The sequence below is a fragment of the Papilio machaon genome, chromosome 17, assembly GCF_912999745.1.
Source record: "Papilio machaon chromosome 17, ilPapMach1.1, whole genome shotgun sequence".
Lineage (NCBI taxonomy): Eukaryota > Metazoa > Arthropoda > Insecta > Lepidoptera > Papilionidae > Papilio > Papilio machaon.
In genome coordinates this window covers 5,906,586-5,920,672 of record NC_060002.1, presented here as the reverse complement: position 1 = coordinate 5,920,672, position 14,087 = coordinate 5,906,586, and positions in this window count along the sequence as shown.

Genomic DNA, 14,087 nt, shown 5'->3' with positions numbered 1-14,087 from the left:
TTTTACAAGGAAACAATGACTAACTAAATATGACTTGTTCGGGTTATTTTGTCCAAAAACTATTTCGTATGTAGCGTAAGACATTTAACATCATATTAGTACATTTATCGTTGATTTCTGAAACCACAATTTCTGTATAAAACATGACGTCATCTCTGTCATTAAAGATAATCAAAGATGACAAAACATAGAAAACTATATGTTTTAACGGAGACTTAGGTCTCAGAAACCTACGGTTAATATCGGACTATCAGAAAAATCTTTTAAGTAATGATGTCTAAATAGACCTAGCCTGCCTATTTTATTACTCTGCGTTTTTGTAGATCTTGTCAAGGTAATGATTTTATCGTCAGTCAGATGGAATGAGACAAAAGAGAATGGAAATTTTATCAATATATTTTACTGGCTGACAATCCTTTATTGTCTATAGATTTATTTTGGAAAATGTTTAAAGTGATGATACAAGCATGTCTGTTTTTAATTAGTCTGTGATTACAATATTATAAAGGTTAAATTGTTTAGATAGAGATAATATCTAATTTCTATTGTATTAAACTAAACACGAATTTGTTCAATACAATTGATTAAGCTCTCGATGAGGTGGTGATGGTGATGAAAACAGTTGAAAGCGGTTAAGGGAGGAGTCTATTTTGCAAGGGACTTGTGTGTTGTTAGTCTTTGCCAGAAGTTTTGAACAATTATTTTCAAGTTGGGTCTGGAAAAGTTGTAACTTTTATGAAAAATCATCTTGATCCAAATAGAGTTTTATTTTTCCATCCTAGTTTTATTATAAATATGTACTCTAATCTTTTCATTGTCCTCGTATTAGGCTTTTTCATATATGTGGTAATTTTTTTTTGAATGATGGAACATTGTTCATAATCCATAGAAACAAGTATATTAATTATTTTTAAATATCATTTATAACTTTAAAAGACAAAAATTAAATGCCAAAGATACGCCATAATTCTACATTCCCTTTAATGTGCTTCCTTTTGATGGGTAAACATTTTTATTTTATTATTATTATTAAAAAAACCTTTTAAAGTTTGTTTAAAAATAATTAAAATTTATGTAAATTATTCTAATGTTACAGATTCCAAAGAATATTATACGTCCGGTCAAGGGGTTGTCCGGAGTTCTACTAAACTGGTCCGGCAGCTGTTGACTGTCGATCTGTTATTATTCTAATGCGCTTTGTGTTTATTTTAACATTTTTTCGATAGAACCGGACGCCGCTTCTCGATACTATAACAAATATTACGTTTCCAAATGTGTTTGCTTTTAATAAAATGGATTTTATCGTCGTATTGATGGCGTAGTTATGTAGAGTTCAGTTTTCCTATAAAATGCATTTTGTAGGTCTTTTTATTTTGTTTATACTTGTTTCATAAGTATATTACTTTTTTGTAGAAGATGTTGAGAAAAATCTCACTCTAACTCTTTATCTTACTCTAATACTATCGCCATTTATAATATAACATATTTTTTTTCATTTTTAATGTTTATTATTTTTACGGAATTAAGTCTTGATACGTGTTAAATTATTTTAATCTAAAAATTTTCATGCCATGTTTGTCTCATAAGTTTTAATACCTTTTAATATAATTTAAATGAAATCGTGAACATTATTTTAAACTGAATTATGCCTCAATACACATTTCCATTTGAACGCTAAAAAAAAAATCAGGAAAATTTATTTCTTCTACTCTACACTAGATGTCGCTGACAATCGCCACTACAACAGTGCCTCTAACAGAATAAATATGCACTAAAAATTGTAACCATGCCATCTGGCGTTGAAAACAGGAGTCTAATCTATGCTACTCTACGTTAGATGTCGCAGTGTGTGACTTTTTAACACTCATAATATTTTTAATAGTTTTGTATTATTTTAATATAGAACCAGGTCATTATGACCAGATTTTTAAAATAAGAAATTGCAATTTTATCTCATGGTCCAAAGTTTCATAAGTATTGAAAACAGAGCGATTATTTGCTATTTAAGAATTGTTTTTAACGAAATAAAATACTTAAAATACTATATGAATTTGCAATTAACGTGGGTTATGTTTGGAGTTGTTTTGTTTATCGAAGCCGATTATTCATTTTTTTTTAGTGTAAAACTAAACAGCTTCATAACAATTTTCAAAACAAAATGAGGTTGCGATAAACAGCGCTGGGCGCCATCTTTGAAAAACGTAATTTTTCGCGCCAATGAAGCGTTATAAAGAAATTTTCTGTACGAGGTTACTGTCCTAAATAGATTCTAAACACGACCACGTTTGCCGATTGAAAATTGTCCACTACACGTAATAGAAAGTGTCTAAAGCCTATTTTGGTCTGTTTATTGCAATGTTGTAATGAAATTGTTGGTTGTATTTATCTAAAATGTATGCAGTCATGACCTAATAGACAATAATGCGGTTAGTAATTTGCATTAGGGTTAATTTTCGAATAGTATTTTTTGATGTGGATAATGATTTCGACACGAAAAACGTTTTGCATGTAACTTTTTATATATATTACCATTTTTAGATAAAACCAACTATTAATAGATATACCAACTTTAACAGTGACAAGGTTTATTTTACACGACTGTAAACTTATCCGAAATAAACATAGTTCTTTATTATAACAATATTTAACATATTTTGAACAATAATAACAACTCAGCGATTCAGACCGTTTTGAGATGTTTGATGTATTAAGGTGATTAAAAATTATTTATTCCAATTTCGATTTGAAATGAAATTAAGTTTCTGTTTTCCATTTAACTGTTTTATGTATTTTTTTAATTCCTTATTGCATTTTCGCTGATGTTTTTCTGCTTTAAGTTAGAGGGCATTTTAAGTAATTTATAAAATAAAACAGTTGATTACGGTGTAAGAGGGGGTTATTTTTTAATAGAAAAATTAATATATGTAATTAAAATATTGGAATGTAATAAGTGACAATATTTCCAAACAATAATTTTAAATGCTTTTTACCTCATTCTCGACATTTTTATGGAATTATTATAATTCTTTGTACTTAATTTATACCACGATAGATAAAATAAAATGACAGTTATACAACAAGATAGTTAAAGCAAATAGAAAATAAAATTTTCCAATACTCCCTGTGATATTATTGCTATGGGTTAAAAAAAATTGTTAATCGTAAGGTTTAAAATTTGTTAATTGTAACATCCTTGATATTAAATAATTTTGTAATGCGTATTTTGCGAGGACTAAAATTTTGAATAATAACACAAAATCAACATTTTTAATTTATCTTTTAATTTTTTGTAAAATTATATTTGATGCTCAATTGTTTTACAAACAATGTCATAATTTAAAAAGTATTAATTAAAAAAATACGTAATTTTGCCATATTTTTTTTTTTAATCTTTTGTGATTTAATTTATCTTATACTTTTTTACATACATGTATGTTTATACATTTTTATACTATTCTAAAAATTTTAAAAATGTGCGGAAAATTTTCCAGTGTTGTCACGTGCGATTAGAAATATTTTTGGCGGATGTTTTTTTGGCGAGGGTCACGGACCTCTGATTTATGTGCGTCTTCCGACATAGCTTTCATTATGCTAATGATATGTTTTGAAAGAACAATGCTTTTCACTTTTACATACATATCTTACTATATAGCATAAACGTTATTTTTTGATGGCTAAAAATTTTAATTAAAATTTCGTTAAATTTCATTGCATGTAAAGAAGTGTGTCTATCCGTGGGTTTTTCTACAAATTTTCTACAAAAAAGAAGATACTAGAAGACTAGTTAAAATTCGTGGTCAATGTTGTTAATTTTTTTTAGTTTTGTGAAATAATAATGGATATTCGGTTTTACGACGTCGTTAGACTTGCGACGATGGTACTAGAAATGTGAAAAAAAAAACTTTTAATAGGTGCACATGATGAATTTTAAAATTACTTTTAAATTGTTAGTAAGTAGTAACTTAGTTTCGTAAATCAATTGTTTATAAATTTATCCGAAACTAATTGTCGTTATCATTAAATCGCCTACGAAGATTAAATTTTTTAATCTTACTAATATCTAAGATGGTATGGAAAGACTTAACGGATCTTGATGAAATTTCGCACTGATGTAGAACATAGTCTATAAGAACACATATGTTACTTATTAAGTTATTTTTTACTTCCCCGCGGAAGAAGTCGCGGGCTACAGCTAGTCTAAAATAAAGCAACAATATAAAACTGAAAACACATTTCTATTGTCTTACAATGATGCGGTTGTGTAATTGTTTTTTATTCAGTGTAACAAACCTACATCGTATTCACGCGGTCGCCTAATGGGATACTAATTGAAGTTTATTTTTAAAACAATTTGTTTTAGACTTATATAGATTTCTTTGAGGTAAAGACGTCCTATTATTATTATTGTTTTTGTAAGAGATTTATCAATATAATTTTTAGAGTGCGTTGAAATTATTTTACCTGTTTTTGTGTCTTTGGTGTATTTTTAAATTCCTTCAGAAATAGAAAGTAAACTTAAACGTTATAAAAATTACTAAAATTAAATTAAAAAAGTACAATTTTAGATAGAAAAGAATTTTTTTTTTAACAATTTTTATTTCTGTTGTTTAACTTGGTATATCTTAATAAAATTTTATTAAATCATTTTCACCATTGGTATCGGTTTAGAAATGTATTCTGAAATATTCTTGAAATATTAGCAAGTGTTGACGCAGACAACGACAAGAGGTACGCGGCCGTAAAACGTAACTAAACGCACACAGATGCGTTGTAAAACTACACAAACACATTGAAGCGTAAGAGGGGTGTCTTTGTTACACATTAAGGAAGAAGGGCATGAAGACGGGAGGGGTGGGGTGTAGGTAGGGGTGGCACAAGGGGTGGGCTCGTGTTTTGTATTCAGCGCGCTCGGTCGCTTGCGATTTCGCGGCAGCTCTTAGAGATTTCCATGGCGTAGTCGTTTTGATGATTCGCTATTCCTTTATTGAGACCATGTGGATACAAAGAGGTGTTTATTTACCTTTGTTCGATGTTAAATTTTATTTTTAATAAATCGAAGCGATTAAATTACTTTTATTACTATCCATTTTTAGGCTTTTGAATAATGGAATATTTCAACATAATATTATTATTGAAAATTCACAAAATATTATTTGTCACATAGACAGACCTAGATATAATTTAATTAAATTAGTTATGTTTAGACATAAATCAGGTCTTCAAAAACTTGATTTAATATATATTGATAAAAAATATGTAACGTAAATTTTATAATGTTAAACCTACAATCATCAAATTAATTCGGATTTATAATATTTGTAAAAAATCTACAGTCTTTTTTTTCTAGCCGTTTTCAGCGCAGGTAGAAATTAGATAGGTAAATAAATAAAATGAAATGCATCTCACTTGTCGGGAGACATCATAAGAAGTGAATTTTATGCAAATACGTTTCCGCTGCTTTAACATTCAAACAGCTAAGTGCTTTCAGGTACTGATAGCAAAATAAAATGCATAATCAAACTTATTTTTAAATAATATTATTTGTTTGATTTATATACATATTTAAGTTTTTTTAATTATTTGGGTAATTTGTGTTTTCTTAGCAATTAATACATTAATTATCGACTCACATAATAGTTTTATTAGGAATTTATTTTAAGAAGTTTTGAATAATTGAAAACTAAAAAGTTATTTCCTCTATTTGCTAAGTTATTTTTTTAAGACAGTTGAAAGCTTACTTAAGTACTAGAATAGTAAAAAGAATAAAAAAAACGAGTTTCACAACGGCGCAATAATCATTAAAATGTTTCGAATTACTTTAACAGGTTTCACTACTTTTTTGGCGTCGGTACCTGACGACAGCACGCTTCAGAATTATTTTCCCCTTCAGTCGTATTTACGAGTCATCGTCTGCGAGATTCTTCGCTGCGCTGAATTTACACTTTTGTGATACATTTTAAAATGTTAAATTTAAAATGAACTTTTTTTTCTTTAATTTAACGTATAATTTTATTCCATTTACGATATTTAGTATTTGTATATTCTGTATGTATTCTTTAGTATACATAATTTTATTTAGCGTACATTTGTAATTTATTTATGTACATGCTATTACTATGCGTTTCAATATGAGCGATGGTGACTTCAAATTTTCAATAATGTTGGAGATGAGTTGGAGGATATTAGAGATGTCAATCAAATATTATTGATAAAGGTAAATATTTCTTGTACATTTTTTTCGATTAGATGACGTCATGAAATGGCCAGATTTCATGTGCCATTTGACTGTAATAGAATTATTTAAATGGGAATTTTTAATGTTTTGATTCTTAGATTGCGTAATAGGACGATGCTATATTGTTTTTGAATTAATGGAATAAATGTACTTAGTTATTTTAGTTAAATGATTTATTGTTTCTAACAAAAAATATATAAGCCTGAAATTACTTTTTTAATTACTCTAATTTCATGTATACGATAAACCGTCGAATATATCAGTTAAAACAGAAATACTTACTTGAAATGTGAGACTGTGTAAACTTTATTTTAGATATTGCTTGTGATTTTTTTTGATATTCATAACATTAATTTTCTCTCTATTAATATAGTTAGTTAACTGAAATGAAATTCATAAAAGCTTACGGAATCTATACGTCATTTAAAATCTATAAACGTGTAGTGATGTCTTGTTATTTATTTTTCGTATCTTAATATTAATTCTTAACTTAAATTAAGTAATTTTTTTTTGTTAAATGACAAAAATTTCGTAGTTGTTTTTCTACTTTTTAGTGAATTTTTAAATTTAGGAATTTTATATTGAAATGATTTTTTGTTTTTATGATTATGAAAAAGGTGTTGTAAAACACACAGCATAGGGTTCATATTACAATTACATTACAACTTAAGTATTAAGATAACTACGTACACCTTATTCGGAAATATAACGCACAACAATGGAAACAATACAAATAATACGGGAGTGAGCTTTCGTTAAACAAAATGTGTACAATGCGCAACAAACGTCTCCTGAATGAATAGCCCTCGCTCTGATTGCGACCCCGTTAACTGTCTTAAAGTTTAGACCCCACTCACACTGGCGCGCCTCCACCCGACCCGCCAAGGAAAGGACCAAGATACATCCAACCAATCTAACTTGATCTCCTTCTCCCGACCCATCTCGTAATAACGACCACAAGAAAATTCAAAACTAACAGTCGGTGAATATCTTTCAAAACTGGTCCGTAATTTTGAGGGAGTTTCATACAGGGTGTTAAGTAAGGAAAGAAATACCCCCTTCAGTAACCGCAGCGAAAACTGGTGTGCCCCCCTTTAAGGAGCCTTACTGAGGCGTTTGTATTGATCTATCCCCTCCACATTTCTTAATGTCCAAATCGTATGATGGCCATTAATTACGCCGAGTGGCGTGAAATGGAAACCTTTTGGTTGCGGCCGATTCGGTCTTTGTGAAAAACATGTTTGTTTTGTACGAATTTAGTTCGCTACGATTAGTACCAATTGTTTTTGTAATACGATATGTTAAATTATTCTATAGTTCTAGTGATTTAAAAACAAATATTAATAGAGGTTTTTTATAATCTCATTTTAATTTCAAGCCTATTTAGAGTTCGATAGAAGAAATATCTTATTTTATGAGACAAAAGGCCATATATTTTATACGCTTAGAGCTGGCTGTTAAATGTCATATTTACTTTTATTTTTTATTATACTAATTGCCAATTCATCAAAAGGTACCAATGTAAGCAATTACTCAAATCAGTAATAAAGAAAATGCCATACTGCCAGGTAATTTAAAGAATTCAAACTAAACCTCTTTGCTGAAAACTATTTAAACGAGTTTAACAATGGAAAATCTAATGGTGAATAATAGTAAGCTGTTTTCAGTTTTCGTGTACCAAATAAGATAAAGTGCTTGTACACAGTGCAAAGGAGTATAGAACAGGCTAGAGTTATGTAGGTTACCGTTAAATTGTGAATTTCATTAGTTTGTCATCACACTAGTCATGCTGTAAACTGACCGCAAGTTTTTAGCTAACAGAATATAATGTCTTATAAATAAGTCTTTAAGTTTTAAAACCGTTGAAGAAAAATCGTCAATCTGTCATAAACAATATTTTTTAAACTTTAAAGATTTAGTTAAAATGCAAAAAGTGGAAGAAAAGTTATTATAATTTCATTTAATTTGAATAAATTATTCACTCAATAACTACCTATTTATGTTATAATACCGCTACTGAGATCATAAGCTGACGAAATTCGTAATATGACGGTGACATGTACAAACGAGCGGTCATAGCGGACTCCTCGAGTGGGCGATTAACTTGCTCTGTACACACATTAATCAAGTCGAGTTGTGTAAGACGAGAGCGGACGAAAGTATTCGATTACGACCCACTGATTAATTTATACTGGACTTTTTGATTAATATTAAACATGATGTTCCAAATAAGAAATAATTGAATTGGCCGGTAAGATTAAAAGTAATACTTTAATCGGAATCCTATTGACTTGTAATTTTGAGATGCCCATACTGAGATGTCTGTGTTGAACCATTGGAACAGTTATCATCGATGTTTCTTTTTGAACTTGAGATTTCCACTAATACTTTAAATGTATGTTTTGTATTTAAACTTTTGTAATTTTGTAAAAAATTTCAACAAAATAAAACAATTGAAAAGCTTAAGATACAACGATTAAAACCGTTAAAAACCTGGCCGTTTTAAAGTTGTGTCCACACAACCAATCATGTACAAATACTGGCACATATAAGTAAACATTAAAAAAACAAAATCTACTATAATGTATACTACGACAACTTTTTTTAGAATAGGCAGCGTATGAAAGTTCTAATTTTATCGTTTTTGAAGTTTGTTTTCCGATTTTACTAAACTAACTTTATAAAATATTTTTTCTGTGTCTTTGGGCTTTCTGTGCGAGTTACATTTTTGGATAAAGAATAGAAACTTCTTAAACGGATGCTTCCGAATATATTCGAATTACCTTAAAAGTGTAAATAACTGTGCTTGTTGAGTACATTTAGTAAATTAAAGACAAGCAAATCCTCAGGATTGGGCGCTCCTTGCCCGGCTTGCGGACGGCGGGCAGGGCGGGTTGCGCGGGAAGGGGGCAAGACACTCGATCAATACCGACCCGACTTTCAAACTGCTTTCACCCTCACGAAAGTCGCTCGGACTATGTCCGAGCTCGTCACGTTGGAACTATTAAGAGCTGTTATACTAACCAATGATTTAAATATGGTTACAAAGTTTTACATTGACCATATCGGTAATTTGCTAAACGGCGATACAAACCATTTCTCATACCAGAGTGTCTGAACAAGTTAAAGAGAGGAGTGAGTTCTACCAGAATGGTATCAAATGCTAAACCTTTGTTAGTCATAGATTCCTTTTTATATTATATGCTGCTTTTAAAGTTACGTGAGGGTATGTTACAATTTAAAAAATATGCAACCAACATGAATTTGTTCGATTTCGTATATAATGACTATTAAATTTTATCTTTCCACTTTTTTAATTCAATTGAATTTTTTAATTTTCTTGAGTGTGGAATAAGAGAATGTTTAGTTTTTTATAACGCTTAATAAAAATTAATTCTTTTACTGAGATGTAGCTTTTTTGATGACAGAAAATTCCAGATGGTTACAATATTGAGTAGACTTACATTATCATAACAGGACCCATGATATTTGTACCTGTTTATTGCAAATCAGGAGTTTGACATCCATTTGAAACATTTCTCAGTGGTGTATTTTTTGTAATTTATTTTCCGTTCTTCAATTTTACGCTGTTATTGTCTTGATGTCATCATATAGTTTGTATTTACAATATTTCTTTGTATTTTTGTGGACGTAGGAAAATTATTTGCTTGCATTTTATCAATTTGTCTATCACCATCTTGAACAGCGTTACCTGAAACAAATTACAGAATTTTATTTCCGTGTAACATTTTATGGTAGTTAGTTCTAGAACACTAAATTAAATGGGTATTATCATCTCTATATTAGTTCCTAGAGTCGCGTCTTCAGCGCGCTGTCTTCACGTACGCCTCAAACCACGACGAGAACATTTTGTTTGCCCCTCCCCGCTTCGCGCCGCTCCGTAGCCCCCTGCCGCGTCTTATCGGGCCGCGCAGTGCCCTGTAATTTTATTATACTAGCCTATGTTCTGTTTATGTAAACGCAACCTTCATTAGGCCTGCAGAGAAACTTTTGAACCTCATTATTCGAACTTCATTTACTTGTAAAAAAGCTTTAAGATTTGTTAGAAATATAACTTATTTTTATCATTTTCAATACTACGCGTTTGGTTGTAACACGTTTTTAAGCCAAGTCACATTCTGTGCTTTTATTCTGCTAAACAAAAATACTTAAATGGCTCTACTGAAAAATTTCTTTTATTGTCTTACAATTATATTATACGTATGGTAGCCGTTGCTCATTGTTTCATAGAAAAGATGTACTGACTGTTATTTAGTTAAACTTAACTATGACAACATCAATAAGATACAACAAAGGAATGGACCTGTTTTACAAATCTATAGAGATGCTGGGGTTTCTCGTGAGAAAATAAATAAAATCTCGGGGTAAGTTTGACCTTAGGTCATTCGGTATGGACAGATACTGACTTAAGCGTTGAATTTTAAATAACGGTCCTACAGACTGTATTTTTCATTATTTTAATTGTATATAAAAAGTATCTTAATACAACTTTATCTTGTTTATACATCACAACAGTTATTACGACAATATGTACTTACTACTACACCACATGTAGCATGTTGTGATGAAGTAGTATGTCAATACTGATATTTATTTTCTCAACTTTTCAATTCTTTAATTTAATTTATAGATTAAATTAAAATAATCAATACCGAGAAATTATTTAATTTTAATTTGATATGAAAATATTATTAAGTTATCAATGTTTTTGTCACCTGTACGAAACCTGTATTGTTCAGCGTGAGATTGAACGTTGTACCACAATACCATGTTAGCACGGGTCGCGCGGGTCAGGCCGCCCGACCTCGTGGGTCAAACCCACCACGATACGATGGGGTTAATATTTTTTTTTACAAACGAGCAAAGAATAGAATTTGTGACTAGACTTTTACTAGCCCAACCGAGCCTGCGACGCTAAAGTGAAAACCGTTTAAAATTCTCATCAAAATGTACTTTACACAAATTTTTATAGTAATTTACATAAAATGTAAATTACTATAAAAATTAAGCAAAGAGCTATAACCTAGAATTGCATTACGTTATCGCGATATTAAAAATAGAAATATAGAGACGCTGATACGCCTGAAATTGGTCGTCTGTTATACGCGATATTCTAAAACTAATAAATAATTCGTGGTCAAACATTAGCTCTTAAACCGGATCCGACATCGCGCAGTCGAGACGTAGCTCTTCGGTTTGAATAAATGTTTATTCTGAAGTGTACAGTTTCTAGTATTATCGTCCTTGCATTTTGTAACAAACGGTGGAGCAAACTGTCCACTGTAAATAAGAGATTTAAGCGCTAACCTAGTGGGCTATAAATTTTAAAGCAATTTAGACTTAATCGTTGAGTACGAAGCGAGCTAGGATCTTTCTCCGGGTTTGTGATCAACGTTAGGTAGTGACAACATTTGGACAAAGATAACAAAAACAATTTAAAAAAGGTACGACAAAATATTATAATTTCAGAAAGTAACTCGGGGAGAAGAGGACGCATAGAGAGAGTATATTCACTTTCTATGCATCCTACCCTCCGCCAAATCTACTTCACCTTCCTATCATTTTCTTTCCTTATTATAAGAAAAGGGTGCTAAGGGAACGTGGACTAAAATTTTGACAACTGCATCGAGTAAGATTTAACATAAAATTTAAAAAAATGTTATTGACCTCTGTCTAGCAGTTTATACGGTTCTATACGGTCCTCGGGAGCGCGGCCGCGTTGTAATAAAATCTTGCCGTCGACGGAAGCTTTATGAATATTGTTTTGGCGCAATAAAAGATAAGGCGTGCCAAACCACCCCTGATAGTTGTACGATTTCTTCACTAGCGTAACAATGTTCTAAAAGATTTTCATATTACGAGTATAAACAATTATGTCAGTTTTTGATTTAAAGTTATCCTTCAATAAATCCATTCCAGAGTTTTACAAATACAGACTTTTGCTCATTTAAAGGAATCTTTCCGAAGGTATTCAAACGCTATTCAATTGTTACCAGTCGGGATTTGTTTAGTTTATTTAACTATGATAAAAATGTCTGAATGATATGTATCTCTCAAACATGAATAAACCGATTACCTTCGAAAACATTTTATTAGTTAACCTAAAATATTAAATTCGTTATTTCAGTAACAAAGTTCGTACTCTAGAAGTAATTAGTAAGGGTAATAAAAGCAAATCGTAAAGCCTGTTTCTGTCGAGATAGTGAAAATCATTTAGGCTCACTAATTATTATAGTGAAATAGAGAACTAAAACAACAATACACGTGAATTCGGCCGGAAAAGCAGATTTATATTACGACCCAACTAAGATCATAAAAGTATACTATATCACCGACCCGTGTATTAATATTCTAACATTTATCATCCTGCCCCCTACACCCCCTTCTTTTGTGTAAGAAATACACCCGTAACAACCTAGCCCGCAAGTTGCGGCGGTCGATGCTATTCAAGCGTTCGCGGCCGACATCGCAACTTGTTTGACGACGTTCTTAACTCGGACGCTTCGGCGGCTGCTCTAGGAAATTTGGAAAATTTATACACTTTACACTAAAAACATTTCTACTGCCACGACATTAAAGTTTCATTTCGTTTAGGTTTAATGTTTGGTATCCCGAATAGGTGGTAGGGTAATATAGACTTTGTTGCTTTGTGATAAAGTTGTTTCTTCAGTTGATGTTTTGAGAACAGTTTCCCGGAAGGGTAGAGTCGTAAGGAAGTTCGACGATTATGTTTAGTCAGCGTTGGCAGTGTAATGGAAAGGAAGTAGAAATTGGGGCCTGTAAGATGTGGTCGTATAAGGCGGCCATTCCTGTTTCGTCTCCCCCTGCGACGCGAGTGGGGGGAGTGGGACGATTTGTTTGTTTCTAAGGTCCTTTCTATTCCGCAGCTGCGGGTAGGATTTAAATTTCGTACCTCTTTGTCCGTTGTGTCCTTCTAAGTAGCCTGATTAGGTGTCTCTTTACAAGTTTAAATTGAAGTGGGTCTGCGGCTTTTGTGTTTAATTTTGTTCCATATTAAGAAACCGTGGTGGGTCACAATGGTATTTCGTAAAATTTTTAATATTATCTGTTATGTATTTAAAATCAATGTTTTTATTATGTTTGATCAATTTATATATTTAATAGATTAATAGTATATAATTTATAGTAATTATTATAATTTATAGATTCCAAGAAAATTAAGTAGGTTTGTGTCCTAAAGTAAGTGTAGTTTTTATTTTTTATTTTCAGTCAGTCATAAAAATATTGTAGCAATAATTTGGATTAATCACAAAGGTTGGCCTGGTGAATAGAAAAAATTGTATTGGTAAATAACCGCTACTTCTTTTACATGTATTGTTAGTATTTATGTACCATGTTAAAGACATTGTAAAGCGTGCCTTAGAAAGAGTTGGCTAATAATAATAATGTACTCTGACCGCGAATCGCGCGAGAAACAGCGCGTGTGACCGCTTCAGAACTAAGTTCTCTACAACTCTAACAAACTGATAAAATAAGTATACCGAATAAAATAGAATACGAATCCAGAAAGATTTAAAACTTATATGAGTTTTTAGCAGCGGTTAAAAGCTAAATAAAATCTAAAAACTATTATTATATTAACATCTAAAGTATATCAAAATTCAGACAGCAGTACGAATAATATGCAAGCATGCTTTTAACTCAAAGATATCTGTTATAGCTTAATTATTTGGCTTGGTCGTGGTACATTATCATTTTTTAAATCTTTTTTTATACCAAAATGTGGCAAACGAAAAATTGGACATCTGAATTCGCCAAAAAAGCGCAGTGACCGCTGCCCATAGACATCTGCAATTGTAGATGCGTTGCG